Genomic DNA, 17,432 nt, shown 5'->3' with positions numbered 1-17,432 from the left:
ATTTTTGAAGAGGTTTTCCATTTCTGTTTGTATATTCAGCATTAGTTGTTTCAGCTCTTGTATCTCATTTGAACTATTGGTTTGTTCCTTTGACTGGGCCATATTCTCAATCTTCTGAGCGTGGACAGTTATCTTCTGCTGCTGGCGTCTGGGCATTTAGTCAGATTTCCCTGGGTGTCGGACCCAACAAGGTTGTAAGATTTTTCTGTGAAATCTCTTGGTTCTGTTTTTCTTATCCTGCCCAGTAGGTCGCGCTTGTGGCACACGTTTGTTTGCGGGTCCCACCAGTAAAAGGTGCTGTGGGTCCTTTAACTTTGGAAAACTCTCGCCGTCCGGGAGGTTCGCTAGCCAAAGCGGCTTGCAAGAGTGCCAGCCGGCCCGTGATCCGAACGCGGAGAGGGTCGCTGGCTGCCGCAGCCCGGGAAAGCGCCTGTCCGAATTTCCTAGTCGGCCTGGGGCGCCAAGCGTGGAGGGAGGGCGCCAGCCACAGCGGCCCGCCCGGGAGAGTGCACGTTCCCCTTGGAGTCACGGGTTTGGAAGGGGCCCCCCCATCACCGTTCTCCACGGCCTGGGGATTTCCGATCCAATTCTCTCAGTTGGTCTGGGGGGCTGCGTGTGGTGTGGGCGCCAGCCACCATGGTTTGAGGGGAACGCCTGTCCAATTCTCCCAGCCGGCCCGGGAGTGACTCCGGCCGCTTGCCGCCCTGCCCGGTGAATCCCGCACCCCTCGGCGATCTCACCAGAGTGGGTTCTCTCAGCCAGCCAGCCATTCCAGGATGGGGTACGCTGTCTTTTTTATCTCTGTCGTGGCTTTGGGAGCTGTTCTGTATCGTTTCTACTCCCATAGTAGCTGTCCTAGAGGAGAAACTAAGATCCGCGTGTCTTACTAAGCCGCCATCTTCTCCCTTTTTGACAAACAGTGTGAGCTTCCTGTTTCCGAGCTTCAGAAGAGCCTTAAGGGGAATGGAACCTGGGTCCTCATGGACGTCCACGTAAAGGTGTTCGCCAGCATGAGGGAGGCTGGGTGACTCGGCCGTGGACACTAGCTTTCATTTTTTCTTTAGGTAGCAGACGCTAGGCCTCATCAAGCAAAGGACTCAAGCAGCGGGCAGCCAGAACCGACGCCAAGAATCACTTCATATTCATTTTGTCTCCAAGTTTGTGTGTATCCTCTACTCTTTTATTACTACTTTTTCCTCCTGATCTGTATTGTAATCACTCCCCCTTTTCCTTTTACATTTTGAATATCTTCCATACACCCCTGATGGCAGGTACATTTAATGAGAACATGCTATGTACAGAACAGTATACTATATGATTAAGATTCAGACTTAGAAAGCTAGTATACACATTTGCATATGAATGATTTTCATATAATTTTCAAAAATTTAGTTGCTTTAGACATATTTTCAGTAGTCGCATTCAACATATTTATATCTTATCTTTTTCACCCCACTCTCTCCATAGGACGAAAGGGAATAACTGCAAGTGATTTGAACAGAACTGAAGTTACTGTATTTCTCTTTATGGGATTTTCAGACTCCTGGGAAGTTCACATCTTACATGCTATTCTATTTTTAATGGTTTACCTGGTGGCTTTAATGGGAAATCTCCTAATCATCATACTTACCACTCTAGACGGCCACTTCAAATCCCAATATATTTCTTTTTGAAATATTTATCATTTTTAGATTTTTGCTACATTTCTGTCACAGTTCCCAAATCCATTGTTAATCCCTTAACCCACAATACCACCATTTCTTTCTTTGTGTGTACTCTACAAGTTTTCTTTTTCATTGCCCTTCCATCTACTGAGCTAGCCATCCTTACTGTGATGTCCTATGACCGCTACTGTGGCCATTTGCCAACCCTTACACTATGCAGTCATCATGAACCAAGGTGCCTGTGGGAGGATGATGGCCACTTTGTGACTCATTGGGATGATTTGTGGGTTTATGCATGTGGCAGCAACATTCTCATTACCCTTTTGTGGCTCTAATGTAATGCAACAATTTTTCTGTGACATTCCACAGCTCCTAAGCCTCTTAGATTCCAAAGTAATAATCATTGAAGTTGGGGTCATGGTTTTCATTACGAGCCTTGTAATAGTCTATTTTATTTCAATTACGCTTTCCTATGTATATATTTTTTCTACTATCCCAAGGATTCCATCCAGGCAGAGTAGATTGAAAACATTTTCTACCTGCTTCCCTCATCTAGCGGTTGTAACATTCTTTATGACATCTGGTAGCATTGCCTATGTTAAGTCAATCTCAAATTCTCCCTCAGTGTTGGATCTTCTCCTATCTGTGCTCTATAAAGTCATGCCCCAAACCCTGAATCCTAATCATCTATAGTCTAAGGAACAGGGACATGAAGGCAGCTCTGAGAAGGCAGTGTGATGTGCTTAATATAGGCTATGATTAGGAACAGAACTCCTGAACAGTTGTTCTAAACAGACAACGTGTTGGATTCGTATGCTTAGGTTTTGAAATGATTGCTTAATTCTGATTTGGTTCTTTTATGAAATTAAGCTGTTCTTTTTTTATGGTCTGCACTGATGGTTGGTTACAACCCTAGAATAGACTAGAAGGTTCTTTGGGGTGTAGGAAATATTAGAATTGTACTTTTAATTATTTTTATGTCTCATAATCTGAACATGTTTATTCATTACATTGTTCCTAATACATTAAGCATGGTGGAACTAGATCATATGTATTAATAAATAGCCAAATAAAAACCTAAGTGGCATATGCTTAATTTACTTTTCATTAATAGGAATGAGTGATCAAAAAGGCTTGAGATAAGTGCTCTGCAGGGCAGTTTCAATGCACAAAAGGGATAAACTATACATAATGATTTTACAAACAATAAAAATGCATGTTGGGTGCACAGGTGGTTCAGTGGTAGAATGTTTGCCTTCCATGCAGAGTCCCAGGTTTGATTGTCAGACCATGCACCCAAAAAAAAGGCATGTGGATTTATGGTGCTGGATATGAGAAAGATCATAAGGAGAAAATAAATGGCCTTGGTTATTTTTAACAAATATGTCAGTACATGTTTAGTTAAAATTGCCTTCACAATCCCTTCCCATTATCCCTATCTAGAGAGAAGCACTATTTTAAAGTCTTTATGTATCATTCCCAAGAGTGTTTTATGCATTTCTATATATTTGCTTATCCATCTAATATACTGTGTTACTTTAGGAATTAATATTTTAAATATTAATTTAAATAACATCATATTATAACTATCCCTTTATAACTTTTAAATTCAATAGTCTTACTTAAATTTAACAAAGTCATTATACAGAGGGACAACTAAATAATTTGCATTACTTTATAATATTTAATTATATGATTAAAATGCAGTTATATTTATTTCCTTTCTGATATCCAGTACATTGTTTCCATTGTTTTGGTATTTCAGACACTATGGCCATAACTTCTTTGAATATGTCACCTTTAAGACAAGTGGGAATATTTCTCTAGGGTAGATACCTGGAAGTAGAACTGCCTTGGCTTTATCAAACTAATTGAGCACTTAAGTCTCATACCAAGGAAGGCAGTGAACTACACCTTACTTATCTTTTGATAACACTTAGGGTTATTAGCCTTCCTAATGATTTTTTTAAAAACATGGGCAGGCACCAGAAATCAAACCCGGGTCCTCTGGCATGGCAGGCCTAATGATTTTTAAATAAGGTGAGTGTGAAAAGCTATCAAATTATTTTATTTCTAGTCTTTAATTACTGATGATAGGGGAAACCTTTTGGATTCCAGAAATGAAACTGACATTTAACTCTTGTGAAAATTAGACAGTTCTGTACTGGAAGGTACATTTTTTTAAATGGAGTGTAAAACACTAGCATCAAATTTGTTTGAAAATAATTCCTATGAAACAAATAGAGTTACTAAGAGGTTGAAAGCAGTCAATAAATAGTTACCTTGAGAATATCTCTTAATAATTTTAGTTCTTGAGAACTTCAACTAATTGAATTTTAAGAGAAAAAATTCTGTTTAATTTCCTTTCCAACTGTAAATTATTATGATTTGCAAAATGGAAAAAATTGTCAGGATCATTGAATTCAGATCCATCTCATCCCTCTTCATTTCTCAGCCACAGTTACCTGTGAACTTTCCAAACTGACACTTATGGGTTTCCAAATTGCTTGGGTTCTGAGGAAGTTGCGTGTAAGGGATATATGGCAATTTTTGTTAGCCAGGCACTCTAAGTTTCCATTGTTTTGGTATTTCAGACACTATGGCCATAACTTCTCTGAATATGTCACTTTGAATATGACTGTGGAATAAAAAGGTTACTTCATTTTGCAGTTTAAAGAAAGATGCTGCCAGGCTCAGAGTTACAATTATTGGTTTAAGTGATAATAGTCTCTTTTAAAAGTGACGTACTATCAAAAGAGGCAACACAAGTTGAATTAATGAGATTTTTCAGTTTCTTTTGAAAGGGTAGAGCATTAGTTTAAAAACAGAGTCTTATGACAGGAATAGTGACATTTAATAGAATTATTTCACACCATTGTCTCATTGAAAATATCATCAGAAGCAGACTTGCTCTTTTTGTTTTTACTAATTCCTTAAGATGTAAACTTAAGTGATTAATTTGAGATCTTTCTTCTTTTCAATGTAGGTATTTACAACTATACATAAAAACTGCTTTTGCTGCATCCAATAAGCTTTGATATGCTTTATTTTTGTTTTCATTCATCTCAAAGTTTTGTCAAATTTCACTGTGATTTATTTTTTGACCTAATAGTTATTTGTGAGGGTATTGTTTAATTTCAAGAGAGTTGTGAATTTCCCAATTTTTCTTGTTATTGATTTCCAGCTTCATCCTTTTGTATGATGTCAATCTTTTAACATTTTTCAAGTTTTGTTTTGTTGTCTAAAATATTCTATCCTGGAGAATGTTTCGTGTGCATTTGAGAAGAATATGTATTCTGCTGTTTTCGGATGGAGTGTTCTGCTAATGCCTGTTAGGTCTGGGTGTTAAATATACTCTTTTCTTATTCTCTCTAGTTGTTCTATCCATTATCAAAAATGGGGCATTGAAGTTTCAAGCTATTATTGGATTATTGTTTATTTTTCCATTCAATTATGTCAAGTTTTGCTTGATATGTTTTGGGGTTCTGTTATGAGGTCATATATGTGTATAATTGCATTTCTTCTTTGTGAATTTCCCATTTAATCACTTTATAATGTACTTTTTCATCTGTTGTAACATTTTTTGGTTTTAAAATCTATTTCTTTCTGAAATTGGTATAGCAAAAACAGACACTTTGGTTAATTCTTTCATGTACTATCTTTTTCTATCATTTAATCTGAAAATATTTGTGTCTTTGGATCTGAAGTGGGTCTCTTGCAGACAACATATATATATGGATCAATTTTTTTATCCAATCTGCCTATTTCAATCTTCTAATTTGGCAGCATAATCAATTTACATCTAACATAGTTACTTATAAGGGAAGATAGCTGCCATTTTAGTTATTTGTTTTATGTATGTCATGTATTTTTCTTTCAATTCCCCCACTACTGCTTTCTTTTGTATTGTTTTGTTTGTTTCATTGATTTTTTGTAGTGTAACATTTTGATTCCCTTTAATTTTCTATTTTTTGGATATATTTTCTGTTATTTTCACCAGATTTTAATTTCTTAATACAGTTTAAAAATACCAACAGAAATCAGATTTGCAATGGAATGTGGTCAGTAAGCACATTTACCTATGATTTAGAGGCAGACATGTACATGCACACATGCATGCGTGTGTATGCACACACATGCACACACACACCACACATACCTTTCTCTTTCCACTCTCATACATATGCATAGCACATACAACAGCTTCAACTAAAAGCAAGGATAAAAAAGAACACATTTAAATTATATCTTGAAAAAGAATGTAACGCTACGGGGATGAGGTATCAAAAGAGTGCCATTAAATTTTGAGCTAAAAACTATTTCATTTTTCCAAATTAGAGATTTCCTTAGTCAGATACTGAAGGACAGAAACAGCTGGCAGTGCCTCAAAGTCCAAGTGTTTGGTGCTATCATAAAATCCAGAATGAAAAGGCCCAATATAAGACTAAGGAAACTATAACATGGGTAAGAACTAAAATATATACTGGAAATATCTAACTGCATGGCAAATAAATCTCTGTATATATCTTCAAAAAGAAGATACCAATGAAAAGTCATGTTTCTACATAGAGGACTCTATTTTTTATGCAATTTTCTGCATAAACACAACTAGTTGGGCATCTTGAATTTAATGATTATCAAATACACCTATAAAGTGATGTATTTAGATTTTCTGTTCTGTTAGCTACAAATGGCAAGCATACATTCTACATAAGTGATCCAGTCTTCCCCCAAAGATAGACAATAGGAGCCACAAGGCTTTGGAACAGGGGACATGGCTAAGAAGATATCTTCATGCCAACCCAAGTATAAAAACCATGAACCCATGACAGGAATCAACAAAAAACATGATTTTCCATCACCAGTTGCCCTATTTTCCTTTGCTGAGCTATAAGAAAATCAACATTTCCCAGTCTTTCTCCATGTGGCCCACTGTGGGTTATTAAGACAAGAAGATTTTTCCTGTTCACGCATCTCCAAAGTGAACTGATTAGGATGAGTCTACAGAACTCACTCCTTGGCAGGGAGCAACAATCACCGAGCTCTTGGGTCCCTGACAGAGGAAAGATAAGAAGGTGGGAATTCCCACACACATCCTGGCCAGGCCCTCACATGTACACAGTCTGCTTATTTTTCTTGGTATGAAGGAATAGGAAAGGCAAGAAGCAAAGATTTCCACATATAAGCTCAAATATCAATTAAACATAATAGTTTTTGCCTCATTCCCACTCAGCTTTGCATTCAGGAACCAAAAATGAATAAACACCATCATTTTAATTCCAAACACAGTTTCCATTTTAATATTTACTGGGTGCTCACTGCAGCCATGTCCTGACCAGGGTACTTGCAGTACATATTATCACATGAATCCTCAGGCAACCTTGTGAACTAAGGGTCATTCCTGATTTACTGTCCAGCGGGCCCAAGGGAATTTGCCCACAGTCACACAGTCAAGAAGTTAAGTAGAATAATCAGGGACTGAATTCAGTTCATTTTACCCATATTAAAGCCAGCTCTTGTTTCAATCATTTTAGAAAATAGAAAAGGTTTGACCCAATTCATACCAGGACCTTGTCAAGCCTTTGTTTCTCACCACATCCCAGATCTTCTCTGAAGTGTGCAAAGATATAATGGAGTTTGGAGTTAAGAAATTTAGTACACATCTTCTGTTTGATCAGGAAGAGTCCTTTTTCCCACAGGTTCCCTGGACAACAGTAGGAGTCTATTAAGGACCACATCAACAACTTTGATTTCTCCTATTTTCTCTTTTCCTCTCCCTGTTTCTCCTGCCAGGGCCTCAGGCTTATAAGGGAGATTCAGACACTGCCATTGTGAGCAGAGGAAGAGGTGCTCAGAGCAGTGGATAATCCTCACGAGGCTTACTCAGCAAACAAATGTATCCACTTTGTTTTACTCAACCAAAAATCCTTGTTCTCTCTCTCTGGTGCAGAGTTTAAAGCATACCAGTTCTAGCCAAGGTCTCCTAGTGGCTAAGGAGGAAGCACGTACACAGACACCTGAGCATATCTCCCCTTCCTGCGGTCATCTGTGCCAATTTCACTAACTTCATGCTGAGGTAACTTAAGCCTAGAAAGACAAAGTGAATTCCAAACATCTTCTCAGACCACCATCCCAAAGAAAGATGAATACATACACTTTAGACTGTAAGAAATCCAGCAAAGTAGATGCAGTTTCCCAAATTATCACAAGTATGGTCAAAGTTGACAAGGAGACACCAAAATGAATCATATTTTAACACAAAACATGAAAGGCAATTCCTATTTGGTCATCAGATAGCTCTAGTTTTGGGATCCATACCTATCATTTCTAATTTTGATATTGTTTCCTATTAACACTTACTCAGACCCACAGTGCCACCTCAAAGATGAAGCTTTAGAGAAAGAAATTCTTTGGATCTTCTGCCACAAGATTCTCATATGGGTCAAGACTGTTCTGCTGAGATTTTCTGATTCTTCTATTAAAGAAATGTCCTTGTATAGAGCTCAACAGAACCACAGTCTCAGATGATGTTATTGTGGATCACATTTTGTCAAAGATGCATAATAGACATGGGTATTAGTTTGTTAAAGTTGCCATAATGCAATATACCAGAATTGGAATGGATTTCATATAGGGAATTTATTAAGCTGCAAGTTTACAGTTTGGAGGTAGCAAAAATGTCCAAATTAAGGCACCAATAAGAGGTTACCTTCACAAGAAAGCCAATGCCAACCAGAACACCTCTGTCAGCTAGGAAAGCATGTGGCTGGCTTCTGCTGGTTCTTTGCCCCTGGGCTCCACTTCTTTCAGCCACTGTTTCCTGTAGCTTCTTCTCTAAGCATTTATAAACCTTCGCTTAGCTCCTACCAGACACAACTCTGGATTCTGGTTTGCTTAGCATCTCATAGAAAGTCACATGACAATGTCTGCTGGGCTTTGCCCATATGTAGGCATCTGCTCTCTCTGCTGGCACTCCTTGCATCTCCAAACATCTATGCCTTTGTCAACTCTAAAGCAACTGTTCTCAAAGCATCTGTACCTGAGGTTTCTCTGAAAAGTTTCCCCTTTCAAAGAACTCTAGTAAACTAATCAAGACCTACCTTGAATGGATGGAGTCACATCTCCACCTAATGAAAAGGCCACACCCACAATTGGCTGTGTCATGTATCCATGGAAATAATCTAACCAACAGGTCACACCCACACCTGGCTATGTCACATGTTTATGGAGATAAATGAGGATTAAATAATATGGCCTTTCTGGGTACACAACAGTCTCAAATTGGCACAACAGTCTCAAATTGGCACAACATGATAGAAGTTCTAATTTAGAGAAAAGTCCAGTACATCCCATTCTTTCACCTCTGCCATAAATAACCAGATTTTCTGAAGACTTGTACTATAGTCAGAGCTCACAGTAGGTGTACACTAGCATTTAGGATTTCACCCTAGGGCCCGCTACGTACCCCAGGAATAGTGAACTAAAGTCAGGGGTGCTTGATGTGAGGCTGCCAGTTACATTTAGAGCTCCCCTCTCTCTTTTACAAACTATTCAACTAGTCTGACCATACTACAATGATCGTTCTGAGAATTAATATCTTGGATTCTTTCTCTGGGCTGAAAATCTGAAAAAGCACAAAGGCAGGGACAACACAGTACTTTGGTTTTTGTCCTTCCATCCTTAACTTCCACCATTCCAAGGAGTCTATTTCTTCCATGCCATTAACTCCACTTAAATTCCCTCACAAATTTAACTGCTTTGTGCCTTGGTTTGGAATGCAGAGGTTGAGGTATTTGAGGTTGCTTTGATCCTATAAAAATGAAAAGGGAATCTATGGAAATGCTGTAACTTGTAAATATAATCTCTCATTACTTTGCTGAACATTTTTTTTAAGATTAGAATAGAAAAAACACAAATAAGTGCTTACCACCAGCTTATCTCCATGTTTGAACCTGTCTCTGCTATTTCTGGCAAATATGAGAAAAGCCTCCTGACAAACAATGGAGCCCAAGACAAGGCAATTCCAGTACGCATCCCACTTGAATGCTGGGCTTTCTTAGACATAGGAATAATTGCAAACTTTCCCTAAAAAGCACATAATTGTTCAATATGAAAATAAAGTAAAAGAACAGATTATTTAATTATACAAACTAGACCACTGTCCTTCTTTCCAATTACTTCTGGGCATTCTTTCAAGTTCACTTGCTTTCAGGAGGAAAGACTATAAATTTGAGAAATAACCTCGCTTTTCTAATACCTACCTGGAAAACAAGATCAGAAGTAAAATAAAAGTCCACTCATGAAGAAACCCCAGAATGATCCAATGTGGAAGAAATTCAGTTAACAAAACAAAATGTGGATAAGGGGTCTACTGGGGTCTAAAGGAAAAGGCCTTCCCTCCAAGGGCCACAGCACATGACAAGCTCTGTACTAGGAGTCCCAGGGCCGGCAGAGCAGAACCTGATTTGACAACCATCTCTCCACCCATCACCAGTTCCCCTCAGATACACTTATTGCTATATACATATATTGAAATATCAAATGACTTCATTTTGTTATAAAACTGCTTCTAGCTCTCCTGTATTGACTTGCACATAATACCTGCAAAGCAAGCTGACTTTAATGGTTTTACTAAATAGTTGACTTAGGCAAAAAGAAAAAGCTAAAATTCATAAGCATGATTAGAAGCTGCTGAAGTGAATCAAGTATTTTGATGGAATCAAGTATAGAGTTAGAACACAGTTACAATTTTTTTTAGGTGCATGGTCCATGAATTGAACCCAGGTCTCCTGCATGGAAGTTGAGCATTCTTACCACTGAACCACCTGTGCACCCCACAGTTATAGTCTTTTTAAATGTCCCTGCCATACTCTCCCACAAAGTTCTAGCAACCTAACACAATGTACTTGGACAAGCCATTGTTCTCTGCTTCAGGGATTAGAGTTCAAAGGTCAAGGTCAATCAGACCAAATGATCATGGGTGGATGCTCACTGTCTTCCTCCAACCACAGAGCCCTGGTTTTGTCTTCCAGACAAGCTCCACCCATGTCACTCAAGTCAGCTAAGTAGGCTTTAGCTGCAGCTAGGCTATTTGTCTGAGTTACTAAGTGGCATTTGAGATGCAGAGTCTAAGATTTCATTGACCATCTCCATACTGCCATCTGCTTTGTGCTATTTCATCAAAATACACTTACCTCCTTCCTAGGAATAGAGGGTGTACATATATAAGTACCCATTTGATAATCCCATCAGTAATCAGGGCATCTTCTGAATTGTTGCTAGTAAAGATATGTGTCATTTTGTGGCTGCAGAACAGCAGGCAGACTCTGTGGTAAAGGCTCTGCCTTGGTTAAACATTTCTGTTACTTGAGAGGGTAGGTAGCTGATAAAAGCCATGAGTACTTTTCCAAGGTAACCAGTTCAGATGGTGAGCTCCTCCTGAGGTTTTCATTTCACAGACTTAAGATGTGCTTAGTTTCAGTGTTGCTGAATGCAGAAAGGAGCATGCTGTCCATGCTAAAGACCAAGGAGCAAATGGTAACATACCTCTAAACTCTTCTCTGGATCTCAAAGAGCTTTGTTCCTCTGGAATGGAAAATGCACTAATGATCACCTTCTCCAAAGCAGTGGCAAGTTTGGTGCTACTTATATTGAAATCCAGTGCTGCTAAAGGGCTGTTGTGAGCTGGGATCATGTTCACAGCTTTCAAATTCATAGTATCAAAGACTTGCCCCTCCCCCAGCAGTCCTGCTCCCTGGTTAAGCCAAGTAACAGCTGTTACTGATTGACAGCATACACAGCTGGAAGTTTGTGGGCATCTCCCTGATTGTATGCACAACAATCATGTCTTGAGTGTTGTGTATTTACAGAGACTCTCCTAGACAGACATCAACCTTGCCCTTTTCATTTGACAGCCAATATGGCATTAGAATAGATGTAATTACAGATTTGGGTTCCCTTCTTATAGTAGCAAAACCTTTAGCTTTCTAGGATTTTAAGGCTCATAATGGCCACTATAGAGAGAACAGTCTACACATCTGATAGATCAGTGCATCCATAGATCTGTTCCAGCTTATCCACAGAAGAAAGGGAGAAAAATTTATAACTGGACTTAATACCACCAGCTAAAGATGTGTTGTCCTGGTTGAAAGTTGGTGAAGAGCAGCTGGCTGGAGCTGGCCTTGCCTCTCTGACTGGTCAGATTCATCAGGCTGGGGACTCATGCATGAGAGCGTGGGTCAGGCTGTGCTCTGAGTCAGTGTCCAGCTTCAATTGCTGCCTTAATCCCCACCACTTGCTTCTCCAGGACCAGTATATTTACTTCTTTTCTTTTTAATTGATTTTATTAAATATTGAATTGGTACAAGAGCATTTATGAAATATATATTAAACATACAGAATAGTGATACAGACACTTGCACACACACAACTTAAAGAACATTACCATTATTTTACACCTAAAGCACAAGCTACAAAAGAAAAAATAGACAAATGGGAACTCCTTAAGATTAAGAGCCTTTCTGTGCCTCAGTGGACTTTGTTAAAAAGGTGAAAAAGCAACCAACTCAAGGGGAGAAAATACTTGGAAATCACATATTGGATAAAGGCTTGATATCCTGTGTACATAAAGAAATTATACAGCTCAACAACAAAAGAACAAACAACCCAATTATAAAATGGGCAGAGTAAATGAATAGGCAGTTTTCTGAAGAGCAAATACAGATGGCTAAAAAGCACATGAAGAGCTGCTCATCTTCATTGGCTATAAGGGAGATACAAATTAAGACAACAATGAGATATTACCTCACACCTATAAGAATGACTGTTATTAAACAAACAGGAAACTATAAATGTTGGAGAGGATGTGTAGAAATTGTAACACTTATTCACTGTTGGTGGAAATATATAATGGTTCAGCCACTTCAAAAAGTCAATTTGGCAATTCCTCAGAAAACTAAATATTGAGTTGCCCTATGACCCGGCAATACTAATACTCAGTATATACCCAGAAGAGTGGAGGGCAGTGACATGAACAGACATTTGCACAATGATGTTCATAGTGGCACTACTCACAATTGCCAAGAGGTAGAAACAATCCTGGGGTCCATCAACAGACGAGTGGAAAAACAAATCATGGTATATACGTACAATGAAATATTTATGCAGCAGTTAGACAAAATGATTTCCTGAAACATATGACAAGATGATAAAACTTGAGGACATAATGCTAAGTGAAATAAGCCAGACACCAAAAGACAGATACTGTATGATTTCTTTCTCATGACTCAGGTAAAGCCTCCAGTATTCTGGAGAAGCTAGAGGGAAAAAGCTGTGATGAGGGAATGGTAGCCCTTGACAAACTCTGGGATCTGTTCTGTAACTGCTTGTTGAAGTGTGCTTTGAAAATTATTGCTTTTTTCTTGCTTTGCTTTGTACATGTTATATTTTATAACAAAAAATGGTTAAAAGAAACCATAGGCAGCTATAGAAGTATAAGTTAAAATAAATTTTTGAAATAAAAAATGTGAAAATGTTTACTAACATAGGTGACTACTGTAGCAAAGCTGATATTTGCAATAACTGTCTACTTGATATTTTGAGAACATTCACAGTTTTGACAGCTGATCAAATGGTATTTAAGTTAGTGTTTAATATTTAGAATCTAAGAAACTTTGCTATCTGAATTTACATATTTTTTGCTGTTGCCTTTATTTTAAATTGGTTTATAAAACTTACTGTACAAACTCTGGTTTAACAATGATTATTTGGATACTTTATTTAAATATGTCTATGGTTAAACTAACTTTAAGATATCCATTTTTGGTGGTTCTAAGTGTATTGTTTGTTACCTTAAAGAAAAATATTTTTTAGAAGTCCCTGTGCAAATCACAAGCCAATAAGCCAAGCCCCTGATACTGAGGCCTGCTCTTGTGAAACCTATCTATGCAGCAAAGAAGCTAAGCCCACCCATAGTCATGCCCAAGAGCCATCCCCAGAGAGCCCTCCCCCATTCCTTAGATGTGACCCCTCTCTCTCCCCAAGCCCAACCCTGAAAGTTAAATCATAACCCTCCCCACCATATGGGACATGACATCCAGGGGTGAAAGTCTCCCCAACAATATGAGACAGAACTCCCAGGGATGAGCCTGGCCCTGACACCATGGAATTGACAATGGCTTCCCAGCCAAAAAGGGGAAAAGATTGTAACAAACAAGCTATCGTGGCTGAGAGAGCCCAAACAGAGTCAAGAGGCTGCTTTGGAGGCTACACCCATGTAAACCTCAGCCAGACACTGCCATTTATCACAGCCTACTAAACCCCAACCAAACCACCCCTGCCAACCCCAAAGAACACCCAAGGCTCTGCCTGAGATTCCACAAAGGCTCCACACACCATGACCACCCTTCAGAAACTCACACCCTCCAGATGGGCACCAAGGATTTATAAAGGGGATTTATTTAGCTACAAATTTACAGTTTTTAGGAAGAAAGTCACCCAACTTTCATCTTGTTTCCTCTGTCATATGGGAAAGCACATGGCAGTACCTGCTGGCCTTCTCTCCTGGCTTTTAGTTTCAAACAACTTTCCCCAGGGTGTTTCCTCTCTGCATCTCCAAACTTCTGGGTCTACATCAGCCCTGAGCACTTTCTCTCTCTTTTGACTTCTCCTTTTAAGCCTCCAACTATTTAAATTAAATGCCATTCATTGTGGAAGGCACACCCTTTAGCTGACTGCAGATGTAATCAGCCATAGATGAAATTCATTTGAGGATGATTTAAGTTCACAGCAACAGAACAACTGGGCACCATCACCTGATCAAGTTGACACTCGAACCTAACTATTACAGATGGTGTCCCACAAGTCCCTTAGGTTCCATTCACTTTTCCTCATTCTTTATTCTACTTTCTTCTCAGACTTGATAGTTCATGGATTCTTTCTTGTGCCTTCACAAATCTGTTACTGAACACCTTTAGCTCATTTTTATTTCAGTTATTTTTTATTTCATCTTCAGAATTGGCATCTGGGTCCTTTATATAATTTCTATATCTTTACTCATAATTGTTGAAACATTGTTCTCCTCATCTCATTTAGTTTTTTGTCAAATATTTCCTTTAGCTCTTTGAGAAAATGGAAGCCTCCTGGCTTAAGGCATTTTTAATAATTCAATTACTGTGATTTTTCAGTGATAGTTCTTTGTTAATTTCTTTCCTGTGAATGAGCCATAGCCTCTGGTTTATTTTCATGCCTCAGAACTTTATGACAAAACTAGAAATTTTGAATATTATATTATTTTCTCAAAATTCTCTGGAAATTAGATTTTTCCCCATACACAGGATTTTTGCTTTTTATTCTTCCTCTGTGTTTGTTCTGTATTTGTTCAGTGATTGAAAAATATTTTTATTAAAAAAATTTTTAGTCATGTGTACTCTTTGAAGTCTCTGTTTTTTGCTTGTTTTCTTTTTCTTTAGTGGTCAAATACAGGTTTGACTGACAGTTTCTTAAATTCTTGGAGCAAAAAGAAAAGAAGAAAGAAAAGGATAAGAAAATAAAAATAATACTTCCTAAGTTTTTTTAGATTACCTCTGTGTTGTGATTTTTCTTCAATGATGCTTCTTCAATGCTTAACCAGTTTGTTTACAACTCAACCTGAGCCTTCATTTATCCCTTGGCACTGAGGGAGTTCTGGTTAGGCAAAGCAAAAACAATCCCTTGCTTCAGTCATTCAATAAACACCATAACCATACAGGTGAAACAAATACACAGAATTCATTGTGGAGTATGTCCACTCTGCTTTCTTTAACCTGGGCTATTGTCTTAAAACCACTACTACACTGGGAAAGGGTGGGAAAATGTAAATTGAAAAATAGTTACATCACCAGATGAGACAGAGGAGTAGTGGGGAATCCCAGAGATAGCATTCAGATTCTGACTGGGAAAGTTCTGAGCAGAGCATTCTCCTCTCAAATGAGATTCCAAAGTCTAACTGCTTACATGCAGTTTACATGGTGTCTTTACACAATAGTGGCCAGATCCCAGTTAGCATATATTATTTAGCCCAGGGGACTGGCTAGGTACCAAGAGGAGTTTCCTGAATGTAGATAACTTTATCAAAGTACATCTCCTTCTGGAAGGATAGCCAGTCCTCCCAGCTGGAGTGCACATTTCAGCAATTTATCACCAAGGTCATGCAATGGCAACATCAGTTGAGCAGAACAAACTCTACACCCTTCATTTCCCTCTTATTAGCTACTAAAGTTTGATCTGTTCATGATGTAAGCCACAGTCATTTTGGGAGTAAATTTAGTGTGTATATATATATATATATATATATATATATTTCATTTAAATAAAGAACAAAGCATTAAAATACTTTTGTATAGGTAAAGATTTTTAAAATGGAAATCATAACAGATAAAGATAGATCATCCACATAAGCCTCAACATCACTTAGCTCTACAGCAATAGTGTATGTGCTAGGATCAGGTCTACATTAGGAGCAGATCTGGAGCAAAAATAAAATAAAAGTATTATCCAACCAGTACAATATTTTTATACTTGCTTCACATGGTCTGGGGCAAAAATCACAGGAAACATTACCCAGCTAGCACAGTATTAGATTTAAAGATTAAACAGAGTATATGGAACTCCAAGTTGTGGACCACGCTTTGTAAGGGTTTCCCATTAAATGTTTGTGAAAAGTACAGCAGCAAGGGAATAAGCAACAGAGTAGAATTAAAGATGCTATTGTACTGGCCAATGTTATTAATATTGAATGCCAAGTCCAGTGAGAGAGGTCCACTATGATGGCAAAGGATCTTGAGAAAGAGTTCATGACTTTCACTTCTTCATTTATTTATGGTAAAGCATTTTCCACTGAATCTTGATTACCAGGGATATATATATGCAACATTTTACATGTATAAAAGAATAAGTTCTCCTTGAAGAGCTGCTGGATTTAGCCAAGTCCAGTTCTGTACAGTGGCTGGTACTATTCACCATGGAAGTCCTTCAGCTACATCAGTCAGGAATTCAGTACAGATCCAGCAATGAGAGACGTTATCCACTTGGGCATAGGTATGAGCCCACAATGCCAGGCTATTAGTCATTTCTTTGGCAATCATCCAGTTGAAGATGATGAACACTATAACGTACTTATTCACAAAGAAAAAGTTGATTTATGGGTAATACTTCTAATTCATCCTTTCCAGCATAGGTCATTACCACTGCATTATTTTTTCCCTTTGCTATTATTTTAGTGGCCCTAGGCCTGTCTTGATTATCAGACCTTAGAGCTAATTTTGATACCAGTGGAGTCATCAATCATGTCAATGGAGTGGAATTCCTTAAAGGCTGGTTATTTAATTGTTGCAATGCAGTAAATAAATTATTTTTCCAATTTTATTTGAATTTTGTCTCAATTTATGCAACTTTTCTTTTAATAGGCCATTCATTCATTTAATTAATCCAAAAGCTTGTGGATAATAAAAAACATGATACATCCATTCTAAATTACATTGGTAGCATAATTATTTTCTATTCATTTAAAATGTGACCCATTATTTTTAATTTGTAAAGGGGGTTCATAATACAATGTAATAATATCTGAGATTTCATAAGTATTTTGGGGGGGATCACACATTGATATGCACAAGCAACAAGCACTCCAGAGTGTGTGTCTGCACAGGTGCATATATATTGATACCTCTATTATGAGGCAACAGTCCAGTATAATCAATTTACCATATTTGAGCAGGAAGTGTTCCTCTT

At 38.1% G+C, this 17,432-nt stretch overlaps 2 pseudogenes; one reads left to right on the top strand and one right to left on the bottom strand.

Annotated features, from left to right (window-relative positions):
- The first annotated feature begins 1,526 nt into the window (after positions 1–1,526).
- LOC143657797 (olfactory receptor 14L1-like) lies at positions 1,527–2,427 on the top strand (annotated as a pseudogene).
- An 8,194-nt stretch (positions 2,428–10,621) lies between these two features.
- On the bottom strand, positions 10,622–11,871 carry LOC143657837 (WD repeat domain phosphoinositide-interacting protein 2 pseudogene; annotated as a pseudogene).
- Positions 11,872–17,432: the final 5,561 nt, after the last annotated feature.

The sequence above is a fragment of the Tamandua tetradactyla genome, chromosome 15, assembly GCF_023851605.1.
Source record: "Tamandua tetradactyla isolate mTamTet1 chromosome 15, mTamTet1.pri, whole genome shotgun sequence".
NCBI lineage: Eukaryota > Metazoa > Chordata > Mammalia > Pilosa > Myrmecophagidae > Tamandua > Tamandua tetradactyla.
Note: the sequence above shows the minus strand (reverse complement) of the source record. Positions and strands in the feature narration are given on the sequence as shown.